This window comes from Rattus norvegicus, chromosome 9 (assembly GCF_021556685.1).
Source record: "Rattus norvegicus strain SHRSP/BbbUtx chromosome 9, alternate assembly SHRSP_T2T, whole genome shotgun sequence".
Taxonomy (NCBI): Eukaryota; Metazoa; Chordata; class Mammalia; order Rodentia; family Muridae; genus Rattus; species Rattus norvegicus.
This window is the reverse complement of record NC_141542.1, coordinates 78,555,618-78,582,180: the sequence shown is the minus strand read 5'-3', so window position 1 is coordinate 78,582,180 and position 26,563 is coordinate 78,555,618. Positions and strand designations below refer to the sequence as shown.

At 38.8% G+C, this 26,563-nt stretch overlaps 1 protein-coding gene across 1 annotated transcript in view; it reads right to left on the bottom strand.

Moving 5' to 3' along the window:
- Positions 1-26,563, bottom strand: part of Pard3b (par-3 family cell polarity regulator beta) — a 1,028,371-nt gene that overhangs the window by 647,291 nt on the left and 354,517 nt on the right.

Here is a 26,563-nt window from a genome sequence, read left to right as displayed (position 1 = left end):
TAAGACATCTCCTCATGTATCTGTCTTTCTAACATAACCTAAATCCACACATACTTGTAAACATAAAGAATGTTAATAGTTATAAATCCTATGTGCCTGCCATGTATATACAAATGTCTACTGTTATACATGTCTTTGGTATCAGTTTTTTTCTTCCTGATGGATCTTATAGACTGGTTAAGTCCAGTGAATGCTAAGTCCACTGACAGTAACATCAGTTAGTTACTTAATTATGCTTAACTGCATATCTATTCTCATTTCCTTTACCACAGTTGCATACTTTTAATATAAAAAAACTGAGATATTGTTTTCAGTCATTCTTCACAAAAAACTCAACATGTTCTACTAATCACATGACGCCATGCCACTGTAGTGCAGATAAGGGGGACCTGCTGTGCTTGTGGTCAGGAGGCTGTACTGCTACAGAAGAGCTTCAAATGTTCCTTGTTTTCTAAGGTAGCAAAGACCAAATGTAAATTCAGGAGGCAGGTCTTGGTTGCTACTATTAGGCCAAAGAAATAAAGTGTATATAATTTTGAAAACTGCTAGTAACTCTTTGGATATTTTTCATTCATTAAATAAGTCAAGTCTACTTATGATTCAGACATGTATCCAGAAAAGCACTCAAAGCCCCATTCACAGGGGAACCTTGTTGGCAATAGTATTAATAACACAAATGCAGGGGTAACCAATCAAAGCACTATAAATTCCAACTTCGTTTTTCAAAAGAAATGAACACAATTAGGGATATGTAAATTGGCTATTCAAAAATAATCTTCATAATTGTCTACTCATTTCCAGTATGGAGACTTCTTTAATTGGAAAACCCAACAATCCATTCACGACAGAAAAGAAATGCTTACTCCCAAGGCATTATTTTAATTCTTGAAATTGAGCACATGCATCTTCTATCTTTAATTGCTAGCACTGATGAACTGACTTGAGATAAGACTTAAATAGATTAATAATGAAAGATTATTCTAGTATAAAAATAATCAGCAAAACTAGATCTTTGTAATCATCTGGCTAAAATGAAAGGTTTTACACTTTCAGTCTTGACATAGAAAATAAAATAAAATTTAAAAATGTGGTTGAATTATTTTCTTCATTGCTTCTATGCCATAATTATGATAATTATGATTTCAATTTTGCATATTGCAAATTCACATATATTCTGAATGTTCATTCTGATATACCCATTAACTAGGTAGTGGGATATTGAATTGGTACTGTGAGCAGTTTTACATAGAAGTAGTATTTTATTTTCCTGCTTCCTTCATTTTTTTTTCTTCAGAGCTGGGGACTGAACCCAGGGCCTCTACCACTGAGCTAAATCCCCAACCCTGCTTCCTTCATTTTTAACTTTCCATATCTTCTATGAACTTTAGATATTGTAGAGAGAAAAGAACATCAATCAGAAATATAATAAAAAAGTTAAAATTGATAGCTCATACTAGAAATTTTAATATATACTTATTCTATAGAAACTTTACTATTACATATACATTGTACCCAGAAAACCTTACAGAATCTACAGTTACACTACTACACCCACACCTCTAATGGAAAAACACAGGGTTTTTTGGCAATTCTGTTTTCAATGGTTATGGCCCAAATGGTCTCTGGTGATAGAATCAATTGTTTTCAGCCCAGAGTTATAGCTTCTTAAAATGAAAACTATGGAAATCGATGATACATTAGAGAATAGCTCTAGTTTGGGCATGGATGTCATGTTCTTAAAAACAAAAATCAAATCAAATCAAAACAAAACAAACAAAAACAAAAAAAAAACCAAGTGAATTCGTTTTTTTTTGAAATACAGCATTACAAGTTTTTTTTGTAGATGATAATCATGGGACCTGGATGATTCTCACATTGAATGATCTCTTCAGTTAATTAATTGCTTACTCTGTCTCCCAGTCTCATGTTTGACAGGATTTATCACAGCAGAGCCTCATCTGGATCAATGAATGAAACAAAGTCTACTCCTGGAAAGAACAGAGCCCAATCCCACTCTCTAATGTCCAAAATAATCAGCATCCCTGTAGGACTGGACGATGAGGGCTCCTACCAGCTGGTCTCTACCTCAACAGCCACCATGTACACAGACTTACACTTGCTTTCAAATAGTTGGCCATTTAAATCACAAGCTGGAGGTCCTTCGTTACCAAATAACTTGATTCATTAAGACATCAACATTACTAGGTATCAGAGTTTCAGGAAAACCCTGTTACAGAGAGAGGTACAGTGATTAACATCAACTACTACTGCTGTTCTCTCAACAGAAGAGATATTGGCTTGACAGTATCTAGCATATAAAAGAGGCTGCCTGCACCCTCCACTTAAATCACACAGAGTTACCTCTTTCCAGAAAGAAAAGTAAGATTTGGAAAGAAGAAATGTTTTTAAATTTTTCACATTAAAATTTTCACAAAGTTACTTTAGAGGCTACTATAACCCAAACTGTGCAAAATGCATATACAAAATATTTGACTTGATGTCTTCTCCCTGTTCATATGCTCTGCCAGCATGCCTTCTGTTCTCCTTCTGTGGTGCCATTGTTCTCATGTTACCAAGTGTAGCCATGACATTTTCAAATACCCATAAGCCCAGGGGATCTGTTTGCATGGCTTGATTACAACCCAAACTTCTGCCTTCACAGATTTCTGAATTTAGCCATCTAATTTTCAGATAGATTTAGGAAGGCCAGTATACAGAAATGTTATTAATTCATTTACCCAACAGAACTAAAAGACTTCTTGGGAAAAACAGGAAGATTTATGAAAACAGGAACCACACCATTTCTTGACTCCCTGTATGGTAAACTGTGAAGACTGGACCAGTTCTGATTCTGAATCTGCTCTTAGAAAGGTCAAGAGTGTATCCAGGTCTTCACTGTGTGAATTTAGGATGCTGCTGGTCATTCGGCCACCCTCTGCCTCCTCCTCATGTGGCTTTGAGAACACCACAGGGGTAGGTGTCCCCTTCAACTCTCTAGGTCTTCAATTCTATTTCCATTCACGTATTCCTCTTTACTGCCTTGCCTGATCTCTGAGTGATCTGTCTACATTTGGGTATGACCTCACTTGTTTCCTACTTGTCTACAAGTACAGGCAAATAAGTTCTACAATTATCAGAATTTTTGACCAAGTTTCAGGATCATGTAATCAATTGGCCATTCTCGCCAAAACTATATGCCAAAATCCTTCAAAATTCTTTCTCCACTCATTTATATCAAAAATAAGAGTGATTGGTCAGTCCAAAAGCTGGGTAGCAATTCTTCACCTTTCTTTCTCCCCTATAGTTACACATATTCAATTTCTCAAAAGACCTGAAAACAGCAAACAAACAAACAACAGGTTTTTCCTAGCTCTCATCATGATTGCTGACCACAACATGGAGCTAGTTACCGGGTGGTTACTGCAATAGATTCCTTGCTGTTCTCTTTCTACCTAGACATCTGCCCTTCTGTGGAGGGAATACTTAACTAAGCACTAAAGAACACCCTGAAAACTCTGAGATCATGCCTGTCCTATGCTCCTTTGCCTGTAGTACCTCCCTTCTCACTTCACATGGAGGAGTATTTTACATTTCTTAATTTGAGAGAAGCACATGTGTGCATATGTGCTATGTGGCTTGTGTTGTGTGGATATAAAACAACTGTATAGAGTCAGTCCCTTCCTTTCATCTTTCCCATTGGCTATATTGATCTATCTATGAATTCAGATCAGAAGCCTTGCAAGGCACATTCTTTTACCCTTTACCCCCAGCCCATGTTTCTTTCTCTTAAAAATATTTCTTAGGTAAGAAAGTGCATATATATTTGTTTAAAATATGTGTGCAGCATGGAAAGTTAGGTGGGCAGTACTAGCAGACTGGTCGTAAGTACTCCCTTGAGAACTTTGTTCCAATATCCCATTCAATGTGTGGGCATGCACTCCTCAGTGTGGAGGCATGCAGTATTCAATGTGGAGGTGTGTACTATCCACCCAAAGCAGCTTAAGAACAGATGTGAGTAAATTTGAACAAGCAGAGACACAGACTGGAGCAGCATGTTCATCATCTCAAAATAAATGGCCATCTTTGTTCTGCAAAAGTGTGGACTCACACATTTGGTGCTTCATCAAAGTGTTGTTTACTACAGGCCTTTCCAATCTTTTTTTTTGGGGGGGGCACTACTTCTGTATGGGAAGCTTTATCTGCAGGCACATGGTTATATAAAAGAGTTATATATACAAATTAAGCATTAACAGATGATAGTGGAATTTATTTTAATCTAGTTCTTTGAAATACATATACTTTATTAAGGATGAAGCAATTTTGCTTACTAATGAGATATATAAGTTGTTTATTTTTACATAAAGAATTAAATTGGCCCCTCTGAGCTCCATCACCTTCCCTCCTGAGAAAGCATGCTTGGCCACAGGAGCACCCAGGTTAGATTCTGCCCTGCCTATCTCCTGCTTACAGGCTCTACCTGAGTCACACACAGCAGAGGTGACCTGCACTCTGCCCCCTAAGCTTCATTCGCAGGACTGCCCACAGCTTTGTCTCCTTTTCCCAGGAGGCCTGCTGGGTCCCAGAGACATCCAGTTCCACCAGGTGCCCAGTCAGCAGAGGTGAGCAACATGCTATTCCTTGAGCTCCATCATCAGGCTCTAGGCTCTGCCTGGCTCTTTGAGGAGTCCTGTCAGCATCAGGAACATCCAGGGAACACCAGGGACAGCCAGATGGCTAAAGGCCAGTGTAAGAACACAGCTAACAAGAACCAGGGCCACAATGTGGTACCATGTGATCCCGCTACAGCAAGCTATGAATATCCAAACACAGCTGAAGCACAAGAAGATGACCTTAAATCCAATCTTATAAAGATGATAGAATACTTCAAATAGGAAGTGAATAAAACTCTTAAGGAAAATACAATCAAATTGGTGAAGGTAATGAATAAAACTTATCGAGATCTGAAAAATGGAAATAGAAACAATAAAGAAAACACACACTGAGGGAATCCAGGAGATGAAAAACCTAGGAAAGAGAACAAGAACTGTAGATGTATTTATTACCAACAGAATAGAGGCTATGGAAGAGAGAATCTCAGGAATAGAAGATGCTTTTGAAGAAACCAAAATACCACAAATTTATTTAAAGAAAATGTTAAATCTAAAAGGTTCCTGACACAATACATCCAAGAAATCTTGGATGCTGTGAAAAGGTCAAACCTAAGAACAATAGGAATTGAAGGAGAAGCCTTCCATCTCCAAGAAAATCATAGAAAACTTTCCTAACCTATAGAAAGAGATGCCTATAAACATACAAGAAACTTACAGAACATCAAATAAATTATAGTAGAAAGAAAATTCTTGTACCACATAATAATCAAAACACTAAGTGTACAGAACAAAGAAAGAATATCAACAGCTGGAATGAGAAAAAGTCCCAGTAACAAATAAAGGCATATCTATCAGAATTACATTTGACTTCTCAACAGACTCTAAAAGCCATTAGGGTCTGGACAGTGTGTTTCAGATACCAAGAGGTGACAGATGTCAGCCCAGACCACTGTAGCCACAAAACTTTTAATCAACATAGATTGAGAAAACAATATATTCTAAAACAAAACCAATTTTAAACACTATTCATCCACAAATCCAGCCCTACAAAACATACTAAATGGAAAATTCAAAATGAGGAAGCTAACTACACCCAAGGAAACATAGGAAATACCAGCAAAACCAAAAGAAGGGAAATACATAAACACACACACACACACACACACACACACACACACACAAACTCTCATGAACGCACATACACACACACACACACACACACAAAACTACCACCACTATCAAAATAACATGAATCAATAATCATTGGTAATTAATATCTCTTAATATCAATGAACTAAAATCCCCAATAAAAAGGCACAGGTTAACAGAATGGATGTGAAACAAGATCCATCATTCTGCTGCATACAAGAAACACACCTCAGCAACAAAGATAGACATTACCTCATATGGGCTGGTAAAGGTTTATCAAGCAAATGGACCCTAGAAGGAAGATGGAGTAGCTATTCTAATATCTCATAAAATAAACTTTCAACTAAAATTAATCAAAATAGATGGATACTTCATACTCATCAAAGGAGAAATCCACCAAGATGATATCTGAATTCTGAATATTTATGCCAAAATGGAAGAGCACCCACATTCATAAAAGAAACATTACTAAAGCTTAAATCACACACCAAATCCTATGCATTAGTAGTGGGAGGCTTTATCTCCTCTCTCACCAATGGACAGATCATAGAGACAGAAACATAACAGATAAATAATGAAACTAACAGATGTTATGAATCAAATGGATCTAACTGATATTTATAGAACATTTCACCCAAACACAAAAGAATATATCTTCTTCTCAGCACCTTAGGGAATCTTTTCTGAAGATGACCATATTCTGTTACAAAGCAAATCTCAACAGATACAAGAATATTGAAATAACTCCTTGTGTCTAATGAGACCACCATGGTGGATTAAAACTGCACTTCAACAATAACGGAAATAACAAATAGCCTACAAACTCATGGAAACTGAACAGCTTTGTAGTCAATGACCACTGGGTCAGGGAAGAAATAAAAGGAATCAAAGACTTTCTAGAATTCAAAGAAAATGAAGGCACAACAGACCCAAACTTATGGTACACAATAAAAGCAGTGTTAAGAGGAAAGTTCATAGCACTAAATTCCTTCATAATGAAATTGGAGAGATCTCATACTAGTAAGTTAATAACAAACCTGAAATCTCTAGAACAGAAAGAAGCAAACATACACAAGAGGAGTAGATGTAACAGAAAGAAACAAACTCAAGAGGAGAAATCAAACTAAGGAATGAAATCAATAAGTTAGAAACAAAGAGAAAAATACAAAGAAACAATGAAACCAAGAGCTGTTTATTTGAGAAAATCTATGAAATAGAAAAAACCTTAGCCAAAGAAACTAAAAGGCAGAGAGAGAGAGAGAGAGAGAGAGAGAGAGAGAGAGAGAGAGAGAGAGAATATGAAAGGGAAGGGAAGGAGGAGGAGGGGGAGGGAGGGAAGGGTGGAGGGAGGGAACGAGGGAGGTGAGAAAGGGAGGGAGGGAGGGAGGAAGAGTGAGTATCCAAGTTAATAAAATCAGAAATGAAAAGGGGAACATAACAGGCACTGAGAAAATACAAAAAACCATTAGGTCTTACTTTAAAAGCCTGAACTCCACAAAATTAGAAAATCCAAATGAAATGGATGATTTACTAGACAGATACCACTTGCCAAACCAAAATCAAGATCAGGTAAACTATCTGAATAATCCTATACCTTTAAGGAAAGAGACACAGTCATTAAAAATGCCCTAACCAAAAAGAGCCTTGTGCCAGATGGTTTCAATGCATAATTCTACCAGACTTTCAAAGAAGAGATAATACCAATATACCTCAAAATATTCCACAAAGTAGAAATAGAAGGAACAATGCCAACCTCATTTTATAAGGCCATAGTCACCCTATTCTTAAACTATACAAAGACTCAACATCAAGGGAGAGGAGGGAATGGGGAGAGGGAGAGGGAGAGGAAGAGAAAGAGAAAGAGAATTTTATATGAATTGCCCTTGTGAATATTAATGCAAAAATACTCAATAAAATACTTGCAAAGTGAATTTTCGAACACATAAAAACATCATCTGCCATGATCAAATAGGTTTCACAACAGGGATTGCAGTGCTGGTTCAATATATGAAAATCCATCACTGAAATCCACAATATAAACAAACTGAAATAAAAATATCCTACATGATCATCTCATTAGATGTTGCAAAAGCCTTTGACAAAATCCAACACCCCTTAATGATAAAAGTTTTGGAGAGATCAGGGATACAAGGCTCATACCTAAACACAATAAAGGTAATTTACAGCAAGTCAATTAAATGGAGAGAAACTTAAAGCAATTCCACAAAAATCAGGGATAAGAAAAATATTACTCACGCTCTCCCTATCTTTTCAGTATAGTACTTGAAGTTCTAGCTAAAGCAATTAGAAAATTAAGCAGATCAACAGGAGACAAATTGGAAAAAAGTCAAATTATCTCTATCTACCGATGATATCATAGTATACATAAATGGCCCCCAAAATTCTACAGAGAACTTGTACAGCTGGTGAACACCTTCAGCAAAGTGGCTGAATAAAAAAAAATAACTAACAACATCAATAGTCATCCTTTATGCAAATGATAAATAGGTCAAGAAAGAAATTCAAGGAAAAAAAAGCCCTTTACAATAGCCAAAATAATATAAACATTTAGATAAAATTCTGACCTAGGAAAAGAAAGGCCTGTGTGACAAGAACTTCAAATCTCTGAAGAAACAAATTAACCAAGATCTCAGAGGATGGAAAGATCTCCCATGCTCATGGATGGGTAGGATTAATACGGTAAAAATAGCCATTTTACCAAAAGCAATCTACAGATTAAGTGCAATTTCCATCAAAATTCCAATGTGATTTTTTACAGACCTGGAAAAAACAATTCTCAACTTCTTAATTAAAAAATTTAAAAAGCCAGGATAGCTAAAATACCTCAGGTATGACCCTCCTTGATTTCAAGCTGGACTATAGAGCAATAGTAATAAAAATGTATGGTATTGCCATAAAAAAACAGGTCAATCAATGGAATAGAATCAATTATGTCCATAGCAGCTTTATTCATAATAGGCAGAAATTTTAAACAACCTAGATGTCCCTCAACTGAAGAATGGATAAAGAAAACGTGGTACATATACACAGTGTAATACTACTATTACTCAGCTATAAAAACAAAGATATTATAAAATTTGCAGGCAGATGGATGGAACTAGAAGACATCACTCTGAGTGAGTGTTTTCCACAACTAAATCTTTGTGGTTCCATCAGAGCAGAAAACTTTGTATAGTAGAAAACACTGCAATCTATAACACTCAGATGTGAGCCAAGGCATCTTCAGGTGACTTTTGCTCATGCTCTATGCACAACTTTGGATGTCATGTGCAGTCCAGAGTGCACTTGACATGATGGGTTCAGAACAAAGGCTGAACTGGGGTACAGTATAGGAAGGCACTACAAGAAACCACCTGGATTCAGTGCTCTTGATTTACGTTTAGTCACTGTATGGTGGAATGCCTTCTACTGTTGCCGTTTTTGTAACTTCCCACATTTAGATACGGGACCTCATATAGGCATAGTTTTGGAAGCTGTATTTGATCGTATTGTTTCTGCACCACTGTTTGAGGAGCTAGGTGTAGTATGCCTTTGAAGAACATAATATATTCTAAAGCAAACAAACAAACAAAAAACAGAAAAAAGTCAAGAAAATTACAACATTGCTATGTCGTATGTAAACTCTTTTTCTTAAGATGAGTTTACTTGTCAGTATAATGTTGTTCTAAATTTAAAGATAAGGGATTAGTTTGGACAGGTACAGTGTCTCCTTCCCGAAACCTCTAAAATGATTGTCTGCGAGTCTCCAGAGAAATAACGAGACCTCAGTGTAGGGATTATTTCTACCTTCTACTTATTTTGTACTTTGCAGGGAAAAAGAGGATAGAAGAGACAACAACAGTAAACACGAAGACTCAAATGAAACAAAGTAACTTTGTAGAACTCATAATACACCCCTAAATAACAGATCTGATCAAAAGGCAATTTCATTCCAGCACTATTACCCATAGGCTCCTATCTGCTTTCATTCTTGAACCGAATGTCTATGATGACCAGTCAGGTGTTGCTTTCCCACCAAACAGTAAGGTATGTGTGCTTCTGGGTGAGGAGAAAATAGTGATTGCCTTGCTAATATTCCCAGTATCCCTAACACATAGCATGGCATCTGGAACGCAATGGTGGTTATATTTAATTTTTCTTTCCTAACAAAGAGCTCATGGCATGGCCTGCAGACGAAGTCCCACTTGACTTGTTTATCCGTATCCTGCATTCGCTGTGCTGTGCTCTTTAATCCCTTCATCACAGCGCTGACAGAGGAACACAGGCACTACCAAGATCAAACACATCAAATGGGCAGTTTGATTCTTCTTCTCCTTTTCCTTACTTCTCATCACACAAGAACATCTAAACCTTCGAGGTGCGAGGCTGCTTCTCTGCCCAGCCCTGCACAGTCTGTGCACTGCTTCCATATGGCCGTACCTCCAAGTGCCTTGGCGATGGCTGTAGCTTCTATGCTAACAAGTAAACATTTTAACAATAAAGTCTCCAAGGGCTTGTACTGCAGAGTCCCTCCGTACTCATCCTGGGGTTTATTCTCTTGTCAGCCTGCAGCACTCTGTCACTTTCATAGCCTACATTTTTATAATCTGATGTTATTATCCTTAACCTGTGTAGAGAATGAGAAAGAATCAGCCAAATGCTCACGGACTATAGTAAACTGTACTTACAAAGGCACTTTTATTAGTAATTGCACCAAGAAGCACGTGATTTTATTTTAATGACAGTCAAATGAAGTAATGAACTAATCTAAAGTGAGGCTGGACTCCCATACAGAGCTCTGTGGGTAAACGGTCGAACTTAACGAACTGTCAGTTCGACCACTTTCTCCGTATTCCATGTAGCCAGAAACTGTACAGTAAGATTAAAAGACAAAGAACAGAATATGACAACACAAGTTTGGATTCATTCATCTCAAATCTTAATACGCATAATTAGTTCTAAGTGAGACCGTGAAATTACAAGTGGGGGAAGCACAATATGGCCAGTGAGTGGGGCTAAAGACAGCTGGGATCAAACTGAAATCCAGGCCTCTGCTTGGATTTGATGCCACTTAAACAGGTTCTTCTTCTCTATAGCAGCTTGACATCTAAAACCATCGCCTCTCCCTGAGACTTTAGCAGTTCCCCAGCAGCATCTTCCTCAGACAGGAGCACTGAACCTACTAACCACAGACTGAGTACTACATGGCTTCATCGCCAGCAATGCCAGTCTGCATTCAGGAAATGAGATAATCCTATTTTCACTCCCTTCTCAAACTGAAAATTCATAATTGGGGCCTTTTAAAACTTCGTAGCTTTAAGCTTCAAGTGAAAGAAAAAGAACATGATTTCTTTAGCTGTGCTTAAGAGCACTATTCATCCTTATCACATTTCAAAGAGGCCTCAGTGTAAATTGTCCCATAACAACAAGGAATATGCCTATTGAGAAGCCATCCATATTTCAACCCCAAATACATTTACCTCCTTTAATTATGTAGCAAGCTGCTAAGAAGTCAGGTGTATGTTAAAGACATTAGGCTGAATCATATTTTTCCTCTGAATGACTTGAATTAAAATTTAAAGCAGTATGTAACCACTTGACAAGTTTGAGCAAATCTTGAATTTGTTTTCCCTGCATTTTTTAGCTTCCTTCTTGAAAACAGCTCACTATTTATTATACAGCACTCACAACTCATGTTTAATCTACACAACAGAAGCCTGGCTCCCAGGGAGGTCAAGCGGCAACCATAAAAATCCTAATCCAGGGGTAGCTGGGTCACGGCTATGGGAAAAGTGTGTGGATGCAGACCCAGGACAGTAAAATGTCAAGAAAATTTAAAACTCGGTGTATTTGGTCACATAGCGAAAATATTTCTCTTGCTCCAGAACCAAGTACATTAATAATACCAGACAGACAAGAAAACTGGAAGATAAAGTCCTTGAGTTTAAAAGGCTAGAAAATTCTCAAAGATGATCCCAATCCACTGGGTGGCTTGACTTGCCATTTACCCAATAGAGCACTGCATAGTTCCTCAATTTTGTCTAATCTCTAGGGCTTTGAAGGTCTTCAGAAAGCACACAGTGTTGGAAATGAAGACCTGAAATATGGTGTCATGTTGGAAATGCACAGATGCTCGCACACACACACCACACACACACACACACACACACACACACACACACACACACACACACACTTTAAATGGACTCTAACATTAGAAATGAAAATAGCACATGGAAAACCACCTCAGAATTAAAAAGTGTCGCGTACATTTACAATAGAAGCAGCACTCAGATTCAGTATTGTTTAGCTGTCTTAGTTTTATTTTCTATGGTATTCTAACACTGACATTCTCTGGTTAACGTAATACATAAACTTACCGCTGCCTTGGAAACACAGCCCCTCAGGAAGGTCACTGCTGAGGTGGAGCACAGCCCTCTGGGAGAAGCACAACTGTAGGTTGAGCTCTCTGTGTAGGGACCATTCCATCACAGTCAAAGTGGGCACTGCCCTAACCGGGCCTCTACCCTCTGGAGGGCTTCCGCAGCTGCGACCTTCCTTCCTCGCCTTTAGCCTTTAAACACAATGCTCTAGCCATTGTGGAAGTGGTCTTTCAGTCACCAGAGCTGAGTATGATCACAGTTCAGCTTCAAATTCATAGTAGCCTTTGCAGAATCTCCCACTGAAGAGCCTTCTACAGACACCCCTGGGATTCCTGTAACACTGTGTCTATGCCACTATGCCTACCTGTCATGCAGCAGAGGGTCTTAATTTACCTGCTTCTATCTAAACATATATGATCAGTTTGAAACCATGAGTCACACCACCAAAACAGACAATGAATACTTAGAGTTTTTTAAAAGTAGAAATGGTCTCTTAGGAGAATGCAGGTTAGCTCACACAAACAAGAAAAGCAAAGCAGTGTGGGCAGAAAAGGTCAGAGCAGAGTCAAACACACAGTATAAGATGCCATTCTGCCGATGACATCATGGCTGCTACCACTGCAGCCCTCAGTGTCTCTTGGGCAAGGACTGCTTTCTATAGTCAGACATTTAATATTCACGAAACACGTATATGAGAGAGAGGGGAGTGAAGCATAGTGGACATCAAACTCCGAGCTCCTACCACAGTACTTTGTGCATGGAAAAATACCACACAGAAGAAGACTGATCAGTGTTCTCTCCCGAATCCCTGAAGGCAAACCATACCTCAGTTAGGAATAGTAAAGGTCACCCCCGCAACTATGTGCACAAAGCAGCCTCTGTCCATCTTTGACGTTCAAGAGGAAATTGGATTTTACCATTTTCCATCTAAAATCTACTTAGTAAATCATGGTCCCAATTCTGTTTCCTGATAGACTGCATCTATGTATTGGGTTTCCTTCTAGAGCAAATCTTTTGAAATCGTAAAACTAATTTGTCCATCCACACACCCAGTTTAGAAACAAGCACAACTGTGCGATGTTCCCCCTGACATCTGACTGTTAGGAGAACTCGGCTTTATTTCCCTAATGACTGCAATCCTCAGTGTATTGCTTAAGTTTTTGGATTAATGAGTAAGCAATCAAATGTGATTTTAAGTCATGAATATAACAAACATACTATTCATTTATTTTGACAAGTATTTTAATTTATGAGACTTGGCTACAAAAACAGCAGCCAATTTTGTAAAGGGTGGAAAAAAAGAAAACCTCTGCTTTTAAGACAACCCAGCAGCTCTCAGATAATAAACCTCTATCGAAAATTATAGCAAACCCAGAACCTTCTCAAGACAATGAACTGAGAGCTCCTGGGGGGAATAAAAGCCAATGAATTCTTACAACATCCTCAGACATATCTAAGCAATGCCTTACACACACATGAGCTGTGTGAATGAATTCTCTCAATACCACTAGGACCATTCTAGCAAAATAGCTCAGTGCTGGCCTGAGGCAGGTGCAGTGAGCATAGCTGTCCCTGGGCCTGTCATCCTAGTATCCAAACACACAGATTGTGGCAGCTCTCGGTGCCCTCTCTGTGGCCCTGTATCTCAGGCTTGCGATCCCTCTAGGAGACAAGCCAGAGATCACAGTCCAAACACGGAGACGCTCACGACTCCTAAAAGTGAGCCAGTGATGAGCTATATTTCAACAGAGTCGGGGCCAGGCTTTAGCATATATATTTTAGCACATTGGCTTAAGCACTGGCTGACTGGCCTCATGACACATCCTGGTCCAATGATGTTTAGGCCTCTCTACTCTTTCATGACAGCTGGGCCACTGGTAGGGATGGAAAAGGTCAGCATGAACCTGACTGGGGACGAGGAGGCACTTCTCTTCCATACTCCATTTGGACTCAGGCCTTCCTTGTCAAGGGTGACAAGCCTTTGAAGCTGATATTTAAACAAATTAACACTGCGTTTGCAGGTGGGTTTGGCTGCTGAACCCCTGTGTCTGAGTGGAGTTAACCTTTCCTCTGGCTTCTAATTGCCCTCCATCTCCTTCACTGGTATGATGTGGCTAGCCCTGCTGGGATGGCTGTTGACTTAGGGAACATCTAAATGTCACGATTTGTAATTATGATTGTGGGTGTATCAAACTCACATTGAATGAGGCCTCACTAATTGGAGCTGCAGACAACCAGGCTGGAGCCCTGCCTCTTTCTCAGTCACAGGTGGTTTGGTAGCCTAGCAGTTGTGGCTTATTAGGTTCTGTCTCTGCTTGCACAGTGGGAGTCTTTGAAAGGTAGTAGTACATCGGAAGCTTCTAAAATATATTCTACAGGCATAGACATCATAATTCAGTTCTAAAACTAAAATGCACTGTCTATACCTATATAGAAATAAATAAAAGACAGCTCTGATGTTAGGGCTGGATCCCTGGAGCCAGGCTGCAGTATCCCTGGCAGTGATGACTGTCTAACATGAGTCCTCATAGGGATAATTTCAAACTCAAAGGCCACTTTGGCAGAAGTTGAACTTTGCAACTTGTGGCTGTTATAGTTTCTAAGCAAAGAGGGAAAATAGAGAAGCAACAATACATAAGTCAGTGTATCTAAATTCCCTCAAAAAGTGGGTAATAGGTACATCTATGAGTGTTGTAGAGATAGCAAAAATAAAACATACATTCCAAGGATCAATGGTAGAGTGGACTTTCCAGCATTTACTTTAGCTCCACCTGTGTGCGCATACACACACACACACACACACACACACACACACACACACACACACAGAGACACACACAGACACAGACACACACACAGACACAGACACACACACACACACACACACACATACACACACACGGAGTACCATGACATAATTCATGCTACATCAGTGTGGATTTTATTCTGATATTTTCAATTAGAATTTTCTTATGAGTAATTTTCTCTAATTGTAATCTATAAAAAATGAACAGAATTTGTGACTGAATATTTCATAATGTATTCAAGCATATCATAGATAATTTAGCTATTTTCCCATCCTAGACACATGAAAGTGCTGGCTGCTTTTACAGCATACCTGAACTGAGTGATACTGAGTGATACCATTTTTCAATCACTACTCATTTTGCAGATGAAATTATATGTTATTTAAAGTTAAATTATTTGATTACTATGGATATTAAAAATAACTATGAGCTATTTTTATTTTTTGCAGTAGAATGTCTGTTCATACCTTTATCCTTTTTTCGTTTTTTATTAACATGAATATAGAATTCTACTTAGATTTTTTTTATATTTGTGAATTTATGTTTCTTTGCTGGTTTACCCTTTAATTTTGTTTATGATCTACATGCTTTCATTACATGGTATTCCATTCACTAAATATCCCTATTAAATCTTCAAAGGTCCCTTGTAAATAGCCACTCACCTGGAACCAGGAATATTTTATGATGGTCAAGCACTGAAACAATGTTGGTTTCATTTAATTTATGGCTTTGATGGTCCCTTAAGAGTGAGCAGGTGGGAAATTATTTGATTGATAGGCTTTGGTTTTTAGATCATCCATTCAAATTCTACACAAATACAGATGAATAAAGGGCATTACAAGGAAGACCCACACACACGGAATTGTGATATTTCAATGATGACCTAATCCAAGCGCTTGCCACGAGGTTCTGAAAATTTGTTAAGCTGAGATTGCACACAGCATACTCTACTCTCGAAATGGATAAAAGCTGGTCACAAAATTCATTTCAAAACTCTTCTGGTTCATGGAAGATCTTGTTTATTTTGTTTGTGTCTCCCGAGGTGGGGCATTTAATAACATTTAGCCTTCTTTCTGCAACTGCTTCCAGGCTGTAGCCTTATTGATGCAGCTGTCCTGTGTGAACAGATTCCAATACCTTGAATTACTAAGAAGCAAAACTTCTGGAAAGGCCTATTGGTCCTTGTGTCCTTAATTCTCATGCAAGTATTTGCTCTGCTGATGTTATGAAACTGGTCATGGCCACTGGGGCCTGAGCCAAATTTCTCTGTTTTGTGGAAATGCTTTGGTTCTATTAACAAATCTCATCTGCCACTTCATTCTACTCTCACATAAATTTCCAAGTTAATATTAATTTAGTATGCAACATGTAGGTCACATACAGGGCTGCTTCTCCACCTCCAAAACAGAAAACATGAATTCCTGCATATATAATCCATTAACAACTATTGATTTGATTATAAGTGCAGAATGAGAACCCATATCATCGTGATCTGACAATATGAACCTAACAGGTTAATGTGGCAATGAGTTTGGAGATAGAAATAAAAGCACTCAGTGGGATGTGTACAAGCTTCAGTTTCATTTTAGGTGCAGTGAAATAGAAGGGATCCACTTGGTTGAATGACAAAACTTCAGTTTCAGCCAAGGGATATAATTTGCTGTGAAACAGATGATAGCCACATGCCAGATCATGTAACACATCATCAAATCCATGGATCAAGTGCTGAGGACAAAACATCTAAGGACAAGGGCATCAGAAATATGTAGAATCCATGTCCAAATACTTTAAGAGGTTTAAGACAGCAGTAGAGGATTAAGGTAAGTGTGAGGCTTGCTTGGGCACAGAACACCTGCCCATGAGGTCCTCCCTGTGTGACTCGTGTGATTGCACTCTTCTGGTGGCCCAACCAGTCCTTCTGTGCAATTTGACTTTCTTTATTAATCTCCCAACAAGGAGAGGAATTCTGGCTAATGGTTATGGAATATTCCGTCACCATGGCTGGGTTAACAAATCTATTTATAGCCTCCGTGGACTACAGTGGAGTTAGACTCTTTGAATCAAACAAACATAGAGCAGAGAGAAGCAAGAGTGGAGGAAGCTGCAGTTCTGAGGCCTGGGATGAGGCTTGTAAACAGATCTCCAATGAAAGCACCAGCAATGTAAGATCTCAGCAGAAAACTCTCTAGTTTCTCTTTTGCATGTCTAAATTATATTTAGTCACTGAAAATGTTACACCAGATTAGAATACAGTTTAAATAAAAGGGAAATTCTAGGATGTTTTATTTCTCTTTCTTTTAAGATTTTATTTATTTATTTATTTATTTATTTATTTATTTTATATAAGTACACTGTATCTGTCTTCAGACACACCAGAAGAGGGCATCCGATCTCATTACAGATGGTTGTGAGCCACCATGTGGGACTTGAACTCAGGACCTCTGGAAGAGCAGTCAGTGCTCTTTACCACTAAGCCATCTCTCTAGCCCTAGATGTTTTGTTTCAAACAATGCAAATGCAAAGGATGGTCTGCATGAAAAGTCCTAAACAAGTGAATCAGACTCAAATTCAGTAGCACATGAATTTAGGAATACAGATTCATTTATATATGTTACTTACTGCCTTCCACTCTTTGCCACTCGATACTCCCAAGCCTTGGCATCTACCAGGACTCTTTCCTAGAACTCTCAGGGGCGGGGAATCTAGATCACAGAGCCTGAGAACCTCAGAGAAAATCTTGGCTTGCTTCACTCTCTAATTGTAGGAAAGTTACTAAGCAGCCCCTAGCTTCTGCTTTTTCATGTACAAAATAACGAGAATGACAGTAGCTATCTTTGAGTCTTTGTTTACTTGTGCTTCTGTCAGATGATGTTACCCTCCCCATTCATCCACCAGGAGGTATTTACACCAATTTCTATAAAATGAAAGGGGGAAAGCTAAGAAATGAGACAGCTCACATAGCCAGTAAACGATAGGCCCGGAGCAGGAGGCATGAGTCACATTTCAGCAACTCATTCTTTTGTGTCTAAATCAAGGGGTGATGTGTTACATGATGCATGACTTAGTAGAGTCACCCACAGAACGTGTCCCTTTGATACTAGCTGTCATTATAAATGCTTATCGCCACCATTCTCAGCATCATCTTCATGAACCAACATTTTATTCAACTTTCAGGACCCAATTTAAGACGCTTCCTGAGTGCTTCCCAGCATCCATTTAGTAAATGAATTTACCAACGCTCTAGTTAAAAACACACAAATTCAACTTTAAAAAATAAATAACTCACAGTTGAGTCCAGTATTTGAAAGAATTTTTAGCCAATGATGGATGTGACTTGCAAAGCTCAGCAGAGTAAAAATGTACTAATTCAGATGTTTTATGTAGTAGTTTGTACACAAATTCATCAAACAGAAATATATGTTATTCATAGACGCACCTCCCAATCACATGGACGAGGAGAAGACAATTGTGAGTGTTGGTTTCACTGGACAAGAAAGTGATCAGACAGTAATCACAACCCTCCTTCATTCGGAACCTGAAGCTCCTGCCCATGGGATATTGATATAGAGAGTAGGGGAAATAACTCCCGTTTCACCAGAAACACAGCAAATTCAGCTAATAAGAATAGAGCTCCAAATATAACCTATTTTCAATTTTATTATTTCTTAAGAGCATATCTGAAGTTGGAAGAGGAATGTCTACTCTGGCTGGAAAATCTATGCATCACTCTCTCAGAAAGTAGTTAGAGATTTCTACAGTTAATCAGCTTTAGAGGGTCGCCAACCTAAAATTTATATTTCTTTTATAGGCAAAAATAAAAATAAATAAATTAAAGACTTGGAAAAGTTTCTATAAGACATCGCTAAGGATAAATGCATTTTCTTCCTAAATCCTTAAACTCAATGAAAATGGCTTCATAGAGTAAAACACATGTGCGTGCGCGCGCGCGCGCACACACACACACACACACACACACACACACACACACCTGAACAATTTCTGTAAATTGCTGGTGCAAGTAGATTGTGAATGTAGGCACCCTGAGGTGCATGGTCAACAATGGACTTGGAAAACCCCATGAGGAACAGTGAAGCATTGCAGAACATTCTGAAAGCAGTCTGTCCCCACCCCCTCCCTCGTTCCCTCTGTCCCTTCCACCCTCCTTCTTCACTTCCTTCCATGTCCAGACATGGTTAGTTTCTAAATGCTGAGGGGAAATTGTTTTAAATGTGTTCATAACAGGGGACCTTTGGCAAAGGTGAACCCATTTATCTAAAAATTTCCAAATGGAAGTGTGCGACAAGCACGTGATGAAACATGCAAATTACTCTCAATTAATGTAGCTAAAGCTGACAATGTGAGCCAAACATCACACGACTCTAATAGTCTTGCTTCCAACTGAAGGAGGGAAACATCATTTACTTGTAGCTGCCAAATACTATATTCTCACTAATTTAATAAGCAGGCACCATTTTCTCTGGCTGTGAAAATTTATGTTGGTCTTTGGACAGGTTCGGCTGCCTTTTTAAATCTAGTGGTCTGTGACCATCTAGGGCTTTAGCCAAAGGGAAAATGACTCTATAAATCCTCAGAGGCTGTCTAGCTTTAAATTATAGTTTGAAGGCTTTGGGACTATATGAAAGGCCTTTGAACAAGAAAGATCAACACACATGCTCAGCAAAGTATCGTACTCTACAACAAGAAACATTCTTCAATCCCTCGAATGAGCATACATGGTCAGACACAGGCTCTGGACCTCCTGCAGGGACCTTGACTCTTAACTCTGAAGAGATTTGATCACGTTACAACAGACTGAAGGACATTACAGTAGAAAGCAGTTTCTGATACAAAATCTGATTATTTTTCTCTTGATATTCACAACACAATAGACCTTCATTATATCATCAGCAGAAGGCAAGTTATGTCATTTCTAAGAGTGACACATCATTTATTCTTAGGACTTACATTAGGTCTACCTCAATCAGCAAAGGTGACATTTCAGAACCTCTCAAACTTAGCAGGCAAATAGAAATGCACACAGATATTAAAAGATCAGCCATGTAGTCTAACATAATAACTGGGGTCTTGGAAATAAGTTTCAAAAATTATGTGTAAGTTAGTAATGAAACTAAATAATGGGATGTTTCCACAACATGATCGAGAAGATGACCACAAACCCAACTCAACATGGATACGCAAATTTACTTTAACTGTTGTGTTTTGTTTTCATCATTTTCTATAGTCCTACTGGGTAATTCCTGACCATGAACGATGCAGATAACTTCATGCCTTAATGTCAAAAGATCAAATACATCTTGCTCTCTTAACCCAGGCTCAGGCTGAGAGCTTTAACAAAGCAAAAATAATTCACATATCACTGAGCAGGTCCAGAGTCTTCCCATACTCCAAGGTTCTCACCAACTCTGCCTTCGACTATGCTCAGCTCATGATTCACTTACTCACTGATTTGCAAAGCCACTAACATGATCTCACTTGAGACTCCCCTATGATCAACTAGAATCTATCAGGTTCTTTCTACTCTATATGACCATGAATAAAATGTGGTTGTCAAATGAGACTATACCACACAATTTAAAAAGAAGACGATGATTCATTACTATACAAATGTAAAAGAGAAAAAAAATCCTTCTTAATCAACATTTGGCCACTGACTATGGGATGAGTCACTTCATGTGTCAACTTGAGTAGATTACATAGTAGCCATTTAGTAAAGTATATTATTACTGAGTATGTTCGTGAATTGCTTCAAGATTAACACTTGACTGAGAAGACTGAGTAAAGCACATTGATCTCCCCAGCTAGAGATCTTCTATACTACTAAAGCCTAAAGAGAATAAGAAATCAGATCCAGAAAGAGCAATTTCCTTCTGTAATATTGAGACAGAACATTCATCTCTTTGCACCTTTTACCCTCAGATGAAACATGGTCTTTAGGACTCAAGCTTTTGGGCTAGAAGGCTAGAATCTATATATTTGTCACCTTTATCCTCAGGCCCTCAGGCTTATACTGGAGTCACACACTGACTATTCCTTACCTCTAGCATCCTAGATAGAAACCTTGGGACTTCTTAGCCTGAAAAATTGTATAAATGAATCTCTTTTTATATCTGTCACCCATCTATCTATCTATCTATCTATCTATCTATCTATCTATCTATCTATCTATCTATCTATCTATCTATTGTTATATCTCTCCATTCATCTATTAGTACATAGACACACATACAGAACACATACATATACAACACACAGACACATACACACACAAATACACATAGATGTACATACATAAACATCTGCCTATTCCATTTTTTTAGTGAACTATGATTAATATGTGAATAATGACATGACTAAAGTCAGTCAACTAGCAAAACTAGAATTTCAGAAGATCCTCATATGTAGAAACAAAAAAGAAGTTAGTTAAATGTTTCTCATAATTATGTATAATTTATAAAATGATGAAATGTAGAATTTCCAGGGTAGAGTTGAGTAATATGAAAAATGGAAAAACTTTAAACTTTGTAGACAGAGAGAAAGAAAGAAGCACTAAAGGGCAGAAGAGTAGAACATAAAAGTAGGCACTGAATTCAGCAAGCATTCCAGCCTCCAGTGTGCCTCAGTGGGTGAGAACAGTCAGTGTCTTTATTAGCTTCCAGTGAGAATGGGGGTGAAATGCTCCAATCTCTTTGGCTGAGGAACATTACTTTGCTGTACTGAATATGCAAAGCGTTGTATTAAGAATTAAAGATCCACCTCAAGATCCTTTCAAATGAGGATGAAAACACAGGTTGCTATGGACAGAATACAGGAGATGGGCATGGTCCAAAGGCTAGTAACAGGTATATGACACATTCTACATATCACATCCTCTATGCCCAAGAGATAGAGGGAAAACAGCATTGCAGCTGAGCCCTGGGTATCATAATTTCACAAGGCAAAAGTTCTGGGATGCACTTCAGGACAGGAAACAAACAAAACAACCTGCGCACAAAGAGAAGAAGAGCAAACTGGAAACTCTGTACAACGTCTACCAACCATTGGCTACATTTATAATACAGGATCCTGGAGGCTGTGTGGAAAGGAAATAGAACTCAAACCACTTGAGAGGAGAGAGAGAGAAAGTAGAGGCTCAGGAGTTTCCTGATTCATGGATCTATTTCTGAATATTTGACATAACCTGTGCTTATAATTGTTCCTAAGAATAAGTCTCTGAAGAAAGCTACCCATTCTTTAGAATAAACTTAGATGGAAGACATCCTATCAAGATGGTTTCCTGTGTCCAGCATTCCTCTACCTCAGCTAGTGTACATCCTCAAAAGACACGGCTACTTTTTTGGGAACATGATATTTAAGTTTTCTGACATGCACAGCCTGTGAGGACTTTCCCTTCACTTGTAGTCTTAGATAATTGAAACATCACCCCACAAGGACTGTTTTTAGGGGTAGGAGACACAAAGGAGAAAGTGGACTGTGAAAGAAGATGCTGGCAGTTGCAATTGGTGATGTCAGGTAGATACTACATTACCTTGGGAGATGTGGACTTTCCAAAACAATGCTACTTAGTTTTTAAGTTTATAAAACTCTTGGCTATTTTCTTAGTTAAAAAAATACTGAGTATCAAATTTTTACAGTAAAACAAAGACTTAAATTTCCAAAGCATAAAACAACAACAACAACAACAACAACATAGCTGATTGGCTGATGGAATATCAGCCGGACGTTGCTTTGGTTGCTCAGTGAAAACACCAGATTAGATCCTAGGTCCTCCTCAAAAGGTCAAATGGGCTGTGCCAAGGAGGTGGGAGTGGTGGCTCAGTGCAGAGGCCATGAGCAGCCAGCCAGGGAAGTTACCCACTGGCAGCCTGATGAACTGCCTCTTACTGAAGTGCACCTCTCTTTGCCTTCTCAGTGACCTGGAAGAAGTCTCTGGGGTGGTCACTCCCTCTCCAGCAAAACTGTCCCCTGCCTTCATGGAGCCCCTTCTCCACAGCCTCCCTCCAAAGAACCACAGTGAAAAGCACCCTGTTTTCTCCTTTTCCAACATTTTCATCCAAAGCTGGGTTTTAGTCATGTGGTATCACTGCTGTTGCCCCATTTGTCTGTGCTCTGACGCATCTTTCATTTTCTTTCTTATGCTTAGACCAGCTTCTTTGGTCTCATTGCCGAGTTTCCTCCTTGTCTTATAAAAGCTGGCATATAAGCACTTCTTTGCTTAATTTTCTTTAGGTTTTAGGACATCAAATATGTGGCTCCTTTCCCCTCTTACAGAATTTCCATGTGTGTGTCAGAACCAGTCTTTTTTATGTTCTTTAAAGGTCCCCAAATATTTCCACTAATGTGCAATGCAATAAAAAGAATACATGATCCAAACTGGCAAACTCAAGGACCCTTCTGTAGGTGATGCTGGTTCACTCTCTTGAGGCACAGAACTCCATGTGCTACTTCCAGAATGAGGGGTGTGAGTAGGAATGACTCCCGGAGACTCAGATGTTAATGCTAAGGGAGTGAGTGGCATTGGCAGTTATGTCCTTGCTCGAGTAGGTGTGGCTTTGTAGGAAGAAGTGTGCCACTAGGGATGGGCTTTTGGGTTTCACATGTCTAAGCCTGGCCTGGTGGTTCTCCTTTCCTGCTGGCTGCTGGTCCAGATGTAGAACTCTTGGTTCCTTCTCCAGCACCATGACTGCTTGTGTGCTGCCGTGCTTCCCGCCATGATGATAGACTAAACCTCTGACTATGTAAGCCAGTCGCAGAGAAATGTTTTCCTTTAAAAGAATTACCATGGCCACGGTGTCCCGTCACAGCAGTAGAAGTCTCAACTAAGACACACAACTCACACCTTAGCACACATGGCACCAGGCTTGAGAGCAGAGCCCAGGTCAGTGCTCAGGTGCAGTGAGGGCTGCATTGAGCCTCACAGTCCCAGGAACAATGCTCATGTTGCTGGGATCTGGTATTCTCTTCTGAAACAGCCAGTGCATCTAGGACCCATAAGCTTCTTGTCCAAAGCTACAGGAAGGATGAGTTGATAGATGGGGTCTTCCACTGACCTTCATTTTGAAGAAATGTTTGGGTTCAAGAAAAGCAGAGAGAAACCATGCAGATCTGTGGAAATCTCTAAAGCATATATTAACAATGCCAGAGGGAATTCTAAAGGAGGAAGATTTACACAAAATATTTCTTAATGTTTTCTTTGAAAGTAAAAGATTCAGACCTGGATTGTCAGAAACTCAGAAGGCACTCCTTGAGAATAAGGGAAGAACGTTTCTCTGAAGGCTGAACCTTTTCTCCCATTCTGGAACCTCATCATGCGGGTTACAGGATTATTCCCCATAAGTCAACGGTGAACGGCCTGCCCTTGATTCTGCTTGTCTTCTTTTTATTTTTATTTCCTAAAATTCTGACCTTTAGAAGGAAAAGTCAAAGTGTTGGTAAGACATCCAAGTCTGTGGAGAGGGAAGAGGTTTTCCTCCTATTCTGTTGCTCTCTTGGGAGAAATGTCAGTAAAATTCTGAATTCAGAAATGATTCAGATGTTCTTAAAAGAAAAAAAAAGCCCGTGATCCCACAGAGGACTATCAATAAATCAGCACACAGAATCTGGTAGGTTTGTTTATCTGACTGGAACTAAGGAATTTGTAGTAAATCACTACATATTTGAAATATTGGTTCTCAAATGAAATATCAAAACAGAGAGAGAGAGAGAGAAAAGAAAAAAAATATGTTGGGCTGACATCTTAATGCAGCGTTACAACAAAAACAGAGAGAGTAAAAGTTACATTTCCAGAGATAGTCATCTCCATTGCCTGCTCCGGCAACTGGCTTCCAGTACATGCCTTCCAACTGCTTTGCTTGTTAAAGGCTGAGCTGCATGTTAAAAATCTGGCATAGTTCAACTGTGCAAAGGAATAATTACTGATTAACTACACTGTGTTTTTCCTTGAGTATTTGGATTGTATCTAAAATTAGCAAGAAAAAAATAAACAACAGAGTATTAATTGAATGAGAACTAAACAAAAGCAGCCTGTAGATAGCCATCAAGAGACAATCATTAAGTTCTGTACTCCAGTTCACAGTAGATAGTCCAGTGTTATATTTGACATTTAGAACACCCTCCAGGGTATTTTTTAAAAATATATATAGATAAAGGAAGTGTGGGTAACGAGGGCTCTAAAATAACCAATGGAATTTACTTCTTAAAGAACACACATTATTTCCCTAACACTCTCTACCATCCCTGCTCATCATCTACTGAGTCTAAAATGCCACTGACGGGGGCGGGGAATAAATCTTTCTGGAAAATTTCCTTTAAATGGAATCAAAGGTTAAAAGAGCCACTTTGGAAGTCCTGAAGCACAAAGGACTCGAATATTACCTTTAGCAACTTACAATCAGCTTTAATTTCCCCATTTAGAAACTCTGATTTCCATAGGAAAGGTAAGGCTCTCATAAGTCTTGTCCTTCTAGAAAGTCTAAGTGGTGAAAACAAAACAAAGCCTCACCAACCATGTGAGCATTAATACTTTTATGCTAATAACCATGCTGGTAATTAATTTCTCTGGGCATTAATTATTATCCTAATAAATTAAAGTATTATAATATTTAATCTATCATTATTGGTAGAAACCACGTTATAAGAGTGTGTATGTGTGCTTTTCCCTTGAATTAGAATATTTAACCCTTACTCTTCCATTTGCAAGTCTGGATGGATTTTAATTCACCCACTGTGCACTCTAGAATATGGCATATAGACTTCCAGAACAAAGACAAATTTCTAGAAATAAAGACATAGGAATTTCGATGGCTTATCAATGACAAAGATGTTAGTTTTCAATTATCCTCTTAACTGAATACAATGTGTGACATTAAACATTTGCTACTCGATCAACTACTGGATGTGATTAATTTGGTATCATGTGTTTTTAAAGCTATATTCTATATTTTCTCACCATGAGCTTACTTTTCTCTGTTACACATTCCTTGAGGCTGAATCCTTGAGGCTCTGTTACCTAGCATCTGTGTAAAATAAGTTATGTAGCCTGAACGCAGCTGGGAACCTTCCTGAAAACATGGCCGTTGTGCTAGGGGGCTGCTGGGCTAAGGGGCCACCTGACAGTTCTCCCTGGCTCAGGACTACTGATTCATCTCTACACCTTTAGGAAATGACCTAGTCATGAAGGGGTTCCACCTACATTAGCTGTTCCCCAAACTCCCAAGTGAGGCCATCTAGCATTACTGTTAGTATTCTTCTGTATCTCAGAGGAGCCTCCAACGACTATCGCCTTAATGATATTCATGGCTATGAACCATGGAATCAATTCTCTAATCTTCCAGACAAAACAGCACAGTATGAAAAAGAAAACCAACTTTCAATCTACATTCTGCTGTCACACCTCCATCATCTGTCACTGCAACAAGCTAGAGACCCCAGTTCCCCCTCAGAAAACTGTCACTACTTTCCAACTGGCCCACATAACTCTCAGATCACAGCCTACCAATAGGACACTATCACATTTCTTAGAAAGGAAATGGGAGCTGTATTTTACCGGAACATGAAGTAACATGTCTAAGAGAGGAGGGAGAGTTCTTTGTCCTAC